We start from the raw sequence: 10,617 nt of genomic DNA, 5'->3' as shown, positions 1-10,617 counted from the left end.
TCTGAACTCTGGTTGTCAGGAGCTCTCCATGCTCATTCTTCGCTGCAGTGACTCCAGACTTATTTGGCACCACTTGTACTGGGCTTACCCACTCACTGTCTGAGATGGGATAGATGATGTCTGCCTCTAGTAGTCTGGTCACTTCCTTTTTGACAACCTCTAGTATAGTTGATGCACGGAAAACTCGTCTCGTGACAAATTTCCTTCGGCAAGTGTACCGAATTCATCGTTAAGTAAAAACTCACAATAGAGTGAGGTCGAATCCCACAAGGATTGATTGATCAAGCAACTTTAACTAGAGGAATGTTCTAGTTGAGCGAATCAGAAATTGAGTTGAGAATTGCAGAAAATTAAATGGTGGGAAAGTAAATAACAGAAAAGTAAATGCTGGAAATAAAGAGCTGAATGTAGATGACGGAAAGTAAATTGCAGAATCTTAAATGGTAATGGGGTAATTGCTCATAAAAGTAAATGACAGAAATTAAAGAGAATGGGTAAGATCAGAAATGGGGAGTTCATTGGGCTCAGGAGATGTTGCATTCTCTGGATCAATTTCATTTTCATTTCTTCCTCAATCAATGCACTCATTGATCTCCTTGGCAATCTTAAGTGATCGAATTACAATTCCTTATAATTCAATCACTCAAATCTTGATCAATAGCCAATTCCTTGGTCAATTGCTCATGAGAAGAGATGAAGTATGGTCACTGATTATACCACATGCATTTCCCAAATCAAGTGTTGAGAGGATTATAGTCACATATCCATCCAAACCCAATTTGGTCCAGCATGAGAAAGCATTTCTAGCATGATCTCTTCATTCCTCTTTCAAGGTTCAGAAGAGATCCAAGTTTGAATAGCTTCTTTTCCAAGATAACTACCTAGTTGGATGAAGATCAAAAGCTTTCAAGTAAAATCAAGAGAAAAGATAGAAGAAGAATAATGAAAACTAGTTTTGATCCATCAAATTACAACAGAGCTCCCTAACCCAATGAAAGGGGTTTAGTTGTTCATAGCTCTGGAAAATGAAAACAAAGATGGAGAATACATGATGAAACTAGAAGTGCCGAGAAAGTAAAATACAGAGAGTAGTTCTATGCCAAGAGGTCCCCTATAATTTCCAACTCCTCATTTAATTCAAAGCTACTCCTATATATACTACTCTTCTGTTCTTCTAGTTGGCTCTTCAAGTCTTAGGTATGGGCCTTTGGATCTTGAGTTTGAAGCAGTTCTCTTCTTCATTGGGCTTGGCTTTACTTGCAGAGAGAAAGTGTAAAGTGGGCAGAGACTTTAGCTCAGGACGTTAGTGGTGTTAACGTTCAGTAAAAATATGGGTTCGAGAACGTTAGTGACAATCACCGTTTTCACTAACGTTCCTCTCCCAAGTAAGAGCCACGTTATCTTCAACATTAGTGGCACAAACGTTGCCACTAACGTTGACTCTTTGTCCTTCGCACACGTTATTGGTACTTGCCTTTCCCAATAACGTTGAGAAGTCTCCCCCTTCCCTACGTTAGAGTCCACGTTAACTTAGTTAACGTGGCTCTTTTAACGTAGGCTTGCCAACCTTCGAGAACGTTAGTGACACTTACCATTGTCACTAACGTTCCAATGTGCCCCTATTTCTCACGTTAGAGTCCACGTTAACTAGGTTAACGTGGCTTCTAACGTGGCCATGCTAGCCATCTCCAACGTTAGTGACAAAGTTGAGTGTCACTAATGTTGGCTCATCATTCCCTTATCCACGTTAGCTTCTACGTTAACTAAGTTAACGTGGGAGTTAACGTGGCTCATAGTGGCTTGTGTGGGCTCATTCCAACATTAATGACAATGTTGGGTGTCACTAACGTTGGCGATCACCTCCCTTCTTCACGTTAGCTTCCACGTTAACTAGGTTAACTAGGTTAACGTGGGAGTTAACGTGGCTTATTGGGGCTTGTGTGGGTTCCTTTCAACGTTAGTGACAATGTTTGGTGTCACTAACGTTGTCGACCACCTTGTTTCTTCACGTTAGCTTCCACGTTAACTAGGTTAACGTGGGAGTTAACGTGGCTTATTGTGACTTGGCCAACGTTAGTGATAAAGTTGAATGTCACTAACGTTGGCTTCACCTTTACTTCTTAACGTTAGAGGCCACGTTAACTAACGTGGCTACTTATGAGCTTGGTCCAACGTTAGTGATAATGTTAAGTGTCACTAACATTGGCTCCATTTCCTTTCTTCTACGTTAGAGTTCACGTTAACTTAGTTAACGTGACTCTTAACGTGGGCAATGATGGCTTCAAGAGCGTTATTGGCAATTTCCAAGTAGATCCCTCATACAGGAGCACCACAGACACATGCCTCAAGATTAAAACCATTGGTGCCTAGCCTTATTGCTTACTCTTTTTCTTTTACTTTTCAACCTTTATTGTTCTTTCCTTTTTTTCAACCATGGGGTGTGTCTCAAGCATAGTATTCATGACAGATAGTTGTCCTCCCACCCTGTGGTTGAACCAACTTAGCTAACTTATGACTATACCATAAACTCATGAAGTTACTCCATAGTATGAACTCCTCTCTGGTCTTTAAAAACACTCATTATCTTTTCATTTGATTTAAAGGGACAAACATACAAGTAAGCAAAGTAAGGGTGCAGTGACATAAAGACCAGCAAACATAGACCTTTTCAACACAAAAACTTAAAAGACAGAATTTAAAAGGGTTCAAACTATTATGGAAGCATGTTCTATTTCATACAAGATCTTCCTTATTCAAAGCATAGAAAAAGATGGACCAAAGAAGGAACTCCACCATCTTTTACTCTTGTGGATGCCCATGCTTTCCTCCTTGATTGTCTTCTTTGTGTCCTCTTGCATTCCCTCGCATCCGTGCCAATCTTGCTTACTTCCAATCCTCAAGTGCCTTCCTCACTGATTCATGACTCTCTTCCACCTTTTGTCTTTCTTCTCGTGCTAATTCATCCCTCATTTCTTCATACCTTGTGATTCCTGGATGCAATATAGGCAGCTGTCCTACCAAGAAACCGAGCCTGGCTTGAGTATTTATATGATGCCCAGTCTCGCTCAGGTAAACTCCTTCTGCGAATGCCCTTTGCTCGTCCAATAGTTCTGCCTGTTCTATTTGTCTTCGATGCATCTCATGTATATGTGCACCTTGATGTGCTTGGATGTTGACTAGCCTCTGGATGGATTCTTGTTGCTCATTTTGCCTTTGTTCCATCCTGTGGAATGTTTTACTCCATTGTTGTCCTTGACCCAGTTGCTGATCCATCATTTGCTTTTGCCACTCCCACTGTTGAGTCATCCATCTTGAGAGTAACTCCTCTTGCTGCCCCATCATCTGTAGTTGAAGCTCTCTCTGTGCTCCTTGGCTTTCCAAATATTGTCGAGATAGCCCATCAATGGCTTCCTGCAATTCGTGCATATCCAAGGTGGCTGGTGCTTGCCCCTCTAAGACTTGTCCTTCCACTACTTGAGGGGCTGGCCTCTTTCTTTGCTTCCGTTGAGGCAGGGGGGATGCGGTAGCATGCATTCGTCGAACGGTTATTGGAATGCCCTCTTTTATCCACACGGGGTCCTCATCTTCAAACACCACCCCAGCTTTCTTGCACAGTCGGTAAATAGTGCTGGGGTAAGCTAACATTCCTCTTGAGTCGCTTTTCTCTACCATTTTTCTAATGCCTTCTGCTATGAGTTCATGAACTTTGATCTCTCCTCCTTTGAGTATACAGTGTACCAGTGTGGCTCTCTTGAGATTCACCTCCGAGTTGTTCGCAGTTGGGAGGATGGACCTCCTTACAATTTTGAACCACCCCTTTGCTTCCGGGGTGAGATCTACTCTCTTGATGAACCTTGGTCTCCTATCTACATATCTTTCCCAGTCAGCTCCTGGTACACAAATGTCTTGCACAATCTGATCATGATTAGGGTTGTTGTCCATTCTTGAATGATAACTCTCTTCTTCAAACGGTTTGGACCGCAGTTTTAATGCCCTCATGACACTCATGGGACCAAAATCCACAATCTTTCCTCTCACAAAGCTTGTATATGACTCATCTACCTTATCATATCAGACCGCATTTGCATAAAACTCTCTTATAAGATTTGCATTCACCTTAATGACTGGATCAGTGAGGAGCTCCCATCTTCTCTTTTCTACCTTCTTTGTGATTTCGGTACACTCAGTTTTCCTAACTTGAAATCCCAGCTCATAAATGATCTCCTTATCCACCATCCACCCGCATTGCAATGCATGGTGCAAGCTTCTAAATCTCTTTTTATCATACGGGTGTTGCTCCATAGGTTCCTTTCCCTTCCTTCTTTTAGAGCTCGAAGATGCCATGAATGGGGGTTAATGTGTGAAGTTGGCAATGGTGTGGAGACTTTTGGTTGTTTAGGGTTGAGTGCAATGAATGGAGTGAAGGGGAATCCGAAATGGAGAGGTGTGAAGAGTGGGGTACGGAACAAGGATCACTTATATAGAGAGGTTGTGAGTGAACGGAGGGTGTGGATTGATGGAGTAGTTGTTTGATGGACGGTTGGGGTTGTGCATGGAGAAAGGACAAGGATCATCACTTTATGATTGAGATTGCTCGGTCTTCAAGGGTCCCATTCTTTTCAATGTTGCATGGCAACATTTTCCAATGCCTTTTCTTTTTAGAACAAGTGTGTAGTTTCTCCTCATGAAGTGGCCGAACCTTTCTCATTTAATTGTCCAATCAATCCCTTTCAATGCTCCTTTTATCAATGATCTCTACATGTTCCAAGGAGAGAACTCTGTTGATAGTGAAGAGCTTAGGTAACTGAGATGGTACAGTGGGGAGATTAGGGGGGATATCTGGGAAGTAAGCTGAGATCACTTTATCCCCTGGAGAGAAGTCTTCCGTAGGGATCTTCTTGTACTTCCACCTCCTTGGTACCTTCTTCTTTGTTCCTTTTGATGTTGCCTTACTCTTTGTGACCTCTTCTTCTAAGGGAATTTTGTTGTTGTCTTCACATGTCTCTGGAGGTTTAGGTTCCTCTAGCTTTTCCTTGAGCTGTGACAGCTGCTTATTTCCTTGTTCATCAACCAAGGGCTTTCCCAGGTGGGCTGGTTGTGCTTCAGTGCTTGCTTCCTCTTTCAGCATCTCATTATGATCTTTGCTTGGTTCTTTGTTCTCTTGGTCTGCTTCTTGTGAGAGTTTGAAGACATTAAAGCTGAGTTGTTCATCATGGATCCTCAATATTAGCTCCCCTCACTCCATATCTATGAGTGCTCTGGCTGTAGCTAGGAATGGTCTTCCCAATATGATTGGGTGAGTGTGACTTTCTTCCATGTCTAGGATGACAAAGTCTGTTGGGAGGAAGTATTTCCCAACCTTTAACAACACATTTTCTACCACCCCTATTGCTTGTTTTTGAGTTTTGTCAGCCAGCCTGATGACTACATCTGTGGGCATTATCTCATTGATATGCAGCCTCTTCACCAGGGATAAGGGCATTAAGTTGATGCTTGCTCCCAAATCGCAGAGTGCTTTATCAAACATTGTTTTTCCTATGGCACAGGGGACATGAAAACTCCCTGGATCTTTTCTTTTTATAGGCAACTGTGGTTGAATGAGGGCACTGCACTCCTTGTTCATCACTATAGTTTGGCCTCCCTTGAGTGAGCTTTTCCTGGGAAGCAGCTCCTTTATATACTTGATGTATGTAGGCATTTGTTGAATAGTCTTGATGAATAGTATGTTGACATGCAGAAATGCAAACAAATCTAGAAACCTTGAGTATATTCTCTTCTCCACAGCACCATTGAGCAGTTGGGGAAAAGGTGCATAGAGTCTCAGCAGCTCCTGTTGTGAGATTTCTGGTTCTTGGTAATTTTTTTTCTCCTTCTCTGCTGAGGTGTCTTCAGGTTGTTCTGCCGACTTGTTTTGCTTGTCCTCAATCTCCTTATCACTTATCGTGACCATCTTGCAGTCTTCCCATCTTACTTTCTTTGTTTCACCTCTCAGATTCTTCTCTGTGTCACTTGAGAACCCATCTGTGGGTTTGGGAATTTGCTCAGAGAGATACCCCACTTGAGATTCCAACCTCTTGATTGTGTCTCCTTGGTTCTTGAAACTAGCTCGCACTTCCTCCTTGAACACCTTGTTGTCTTGAATCTCCTTGCCTATGCCTTCAAGTAGATTCTCAATCTTTGAGAGTCTGTCATCCAATGATTGTAGATTGGGATTAGAGGTGGAAGGATGAGGTAAGTTATTTTGGTTTTGATGTGGATGTGGAGAGGTGTTGTTATGGGGGTGTTGATATGGTCTAGATGTGAAATGTTGGTGGGCTGCATTGTTGGGATTTGGCCGTCTTTGATCAAGGCTTTGGTCTTGTTGATTTCCCCACCTAAAGTTTGGGTGATTCCTCCATCCAGGGTTGTAGGTCTTGGAGTATGGATCATGGTTCTGCCTAGGTGAATTTCCAATGTAGTTGGCTTGCTCCTGACTACCCTCTGCTTCTTCGTTCACTCCTTCTTGGGTTGTTGATGAAGTGGCGATTACTGCTACTTGGTTCCTCTCCATCTTCTTGGTGAGGTCAGCCAGCTGCTGGGTAATGAGCTTGTTTTGGGCCAGCAGAGCATCTACATTGTTTAGCTCCATTACTCCTCTCGTGTTCCCTCTTTCGGAAGCATAGAAGTAGTCATTCTCTGCTACAGTTTCAATGATATCTATGGCCTCCTCAATGGTCTTCTTCTTGTTCAAAGATCCTCTGGATGAATGGTCTACGGCCTTCTTTGACTCATAAGAGAGCCCTTCATAGAAAATGTGCAGCTGCACCCATTCATTGAATATATCTGGTGGGCACCTCCTTGTTAGGTCTTTAAACCTCTCCCATGCTTCATACAGAGTCTCACCATCTTGTTGCCTGAAAGTTTGGACCTCAGCTCTTAGTCTATTGATTCGTTGAGAGGGGTAAAATCTTGCTAAGAATTTCTTCACCACATTTTCCCAAGTTGTCAAGCTCTCCTTCGGGAAAGACTCCAGCCACTTGACTGCCTTATCCTTAAGTGAGAATGGAAATAAGAGCAGTCTATAGGCGTCAGGATGAACACCATTAGACTTCACTGTGTCACATCTAGTTATCCTCCAATTTAATCATTGTTGATGCACAATCAATCCCCGGCAACGGCGCCATAAACTTGATGCACGAAAAACTCGTCTCGTGACAAATTTCCTTCGGCAAGTGTACCGAATTCGTCGTCAAGTAAAAACTCACAATAGAGTGAGGTCGAATCCCACAAGGATTGATTGATCAAGCAACTTTAACTAGAGGAATGTTCTAGTTGAGCAAATCAGAAATTGAGTTGAGAATTGCAGAAAATTAAATGGCAGAAAAGTAAATAACAGAAAAGTAAATGCTGGAAATAAAGAGCTGAATGTAGATGACGGAAAGTAAATTGCAGAATCTTAAATGGGAATGGGGTAATTGCTCATAAAAGTAAATGACAAAAATTAAAGAGAATGGGTAAGATCAGAAATGGGGAGTTCATTGGGCTCAGGAGATGTTGCATTCTCCGGATCAATTTTATTTTCATCTCTTCCTCAATCAATGCACTCATTGATCTCCTTGGCAATCTTAAGTGATCGAATTACAATTCCTTGTAATTCAATCTCTCAAATCTTGATCAATAGCCAATTCCTTGGTCAATTGCTCATGAGAAGAGATGAAGTATGGTCGCTGATTATACCACATGCATTTCCCAAATCAAGTGTTGAGAAGATTATAGTCACATATTCATCCAAACCCAATTTGGTCCAGAATGAGAAAGCATTTCTAGCATGATCTCTTCATTCCTCTTTCAAGATTCAGAAGAGATCCAAGTTTGAATAGCTTCTTTTCCAAGATAACTACCCAATTGGATGAAGATCGAAAGCTTTCAAGTAAAATCAAGAGAAAAGATAGAAGAAGAATAATGAAAACTAGTATTGATCCATCAAATTACAACAGAGCTCCCTAACCCAATGAAAGGGGTTTAGTTGTTCATAGCTCTGGAAAATGAAAACAGAAATGGAGAATACATGATGAAACTAGAAGTGCCGAGAAAGTAAAATACAGAGAGTAGTTCTATGCCAAGAGGCCCCCTATAATTTCCAACTCCTCATTTAATTCAAAGCTACTCCTATATATACTACTCTTCTGTTCTTCTAGTTGGCTCTTCAAGTCTTGGGTATGGGCCTTTGGATCTTGAGTTTGAAGCAGTTCTCTTCTTCATTGGGCTTGGCTTTACTTGCAGAGAGAAGTGTGAAGTGGGCAGAGACTTTTGCTCAGGACGTTAGTGGTGTTAATGTTCAGTGAAAATATGGGTTCGAGAACGTTAGTGACAATCACCTTTTTCACTAACGTTCCTCTCCCAAGTAAGAACCACGTTATCTTCAACGTTAGTGGCACAAACGTTGCCACTAACGTTGCCTCTTTGTCCATCACACACGTTATTGGGACTTGCCTTTCCCAATAATGTTGAGAAGTCTCCCCCTTCCCTACGTTAGAGTCCACGTTAACTTAGTTAACGTGGAAGCTAACGTGGATAAGGGAATGATGAGCCAACGTTAGTGACACTCAACTTTGTCACTAACGTGGGAGATGGCTAGCATGGCCATGTTAGAAGCCACGTTAACCTAGTTAACGTGGACTCTAACTTAGGGAAGGGGGAGGCTTCTCAACATTATTGGGAAAGGCCAGTCCCAATAACGTGTGTGATGGACAAAGAGGCAACGTTAGTGGCAACGTTTGTGCCACTAACGTTGAAGATAACGTGGTTCTTACTTGGGAGAGGAACGTTAGTGAAAAAGTTGAATGTCACTAACGTTCTCGAAGGTGGGCAAGCCTACGTTAAAAGAGCCACGTTAACTAAGTTAACGTGGCAACTAACGTGGCCACTTATGAGCTTGGTCCAACGTTAGTGATAATGTTAAGTGTCACTGACGTTGGCTCCATTTCCTTTCTTCCACGTTAGAGTTCACGTTAACTTAGTTAACGTGACTCTTAACGTGGGCAGTGATGGCTTCGAGAGCGTTATTGGCAATTACTTTTCTCATTAACTTTGCAAGTTACTCCCATTCCACGTTAGTGTTAACGTTAGTGTAACTAACGTAGCCACTAATGTGGTTCTTCTTTGCTTCCTTTGTCCTGAAATCAAGCAATAAAGTGCATCAAAGTTCTAGTCCAAGTCATGGGAAATGCAACATCCAATTTGTCATTAAATTCATGCAAAACTCCTCATGAAATCATATAAAGTGCACAATGTATGCTTGAATCAAGATGTAAGTGAATATCTACCCAAAACTAGCTTATTTCCTCAGAAAATGCATGAAACTATCCTAAAAACAGTAAAGAAAAGGTCAGTAAAACTGGCCAAAATGCCCTGGCATCAATAGTGGGGTTCAGTCTTCTCTGGGGTTGATGGACAGGTCTTGCTCTTTCTTCTAGAAATATTCTATGCTCACAAACTTGAGGGTTGATGCCTACTATGTCTGCCAAACTCCAACCAATTGCCTTCTTGTGCCTCCTTAGCACACCAAGTAGCTGCTCTTCCTGTTGAGAAGTGAGTTCCTTTGCAATGATAACCGGAAACTTCTATCCGTCTTCAAGGTAAGCATATTTGAGGTGTGGAGGAAGGGGTTTTAATTCTAACTTCTGATCATGTTCAGGCTCTGGGTTGTCTGGAGCTGGTAACAGTGGTAAGGTACTGTCATTGTCCTTTGAGAATGTTCCCACACTTGGACCTTGTCCTGTGTACTTCTCTTCAAATTCCTCCTGGTGAACTTCAGCCACGATTTCATCTATAATGTCACACTTGAGGATAGAGTGATCCTCTGGAGGCTGCTTCATAACTCCATTCAGATTGAAGATCACTACTCGGCCATCTATTTCAAAAGAGTATGTTCCTGAAAAAGCATCTAATTTAAACTTTGAGGTCTTCAGGAATGATCTTCCGAGTAGGATTGATGATGGCTTGTCTGAGTCATTTTGGGGCATTTCCAGGATATAAAAATCAATGGGGAATGTGAGTCCCTTAATGCCTACTAGTACATCTTCAGCAACTCCAACCACTGTAATAATGCTTTTATCTGCTAACACAAAACGAGCTGCTGACCTTTTTAAGGGAGGGAGCCTCAAAACATCATATATAGACAAAGGCATTATACTCACACATGCTCCTAAATCACATATGCATTCAGAAATTATCACACCACCAATAGTACAATTAACTATACAAGGACCTGGGTCACTACACTTTTCAGGTAAATCCCCCATTAAAGCAGATATGGAACTTCCTAAAGGAATAGTTTCTAATTCATTAATTTTGTCTTTATGTATACATAAATCTTTTAGAAATTTAGCATACTTAGGTACCTGTTGAATAACATCAAATAGAGGAACAGTTACCTCAACCTTTTTGAATATCTCTACCATTTTTGGATCAGGTTCCAACTGCTTCCTGGGCTTCCTTGCAAGTTGTGGAAATGGGATGGGAGTGGCGTTTTCTGCAGTGTCTGCGCCTTTTAGTGCTTCCTCCTATGGTTGCACCTCTTCTTCTTCAGCCACGTCCTGTATGTCCTCTTCTTCTTCAACATCTTCTATTTCCACT

The sequence above is a fragment of the Arachis ipaensis genome, chromosome B04 (assembly GCF_000816755.2).
Source record: "Arachis ipaensis cultivar K30076 chromosome B04, Araip1.1, whole genome shotgun sequence".
Classification (NCBI taxonomy): Eukaryota; Viridiplantae; Streptophyta; class Magnoliopsida; order Fabales; family Fabaceae; genus Arachis; species Arachis ipaensis.
Note: the sequence above shows the minus strand (reverse complement) of the source record.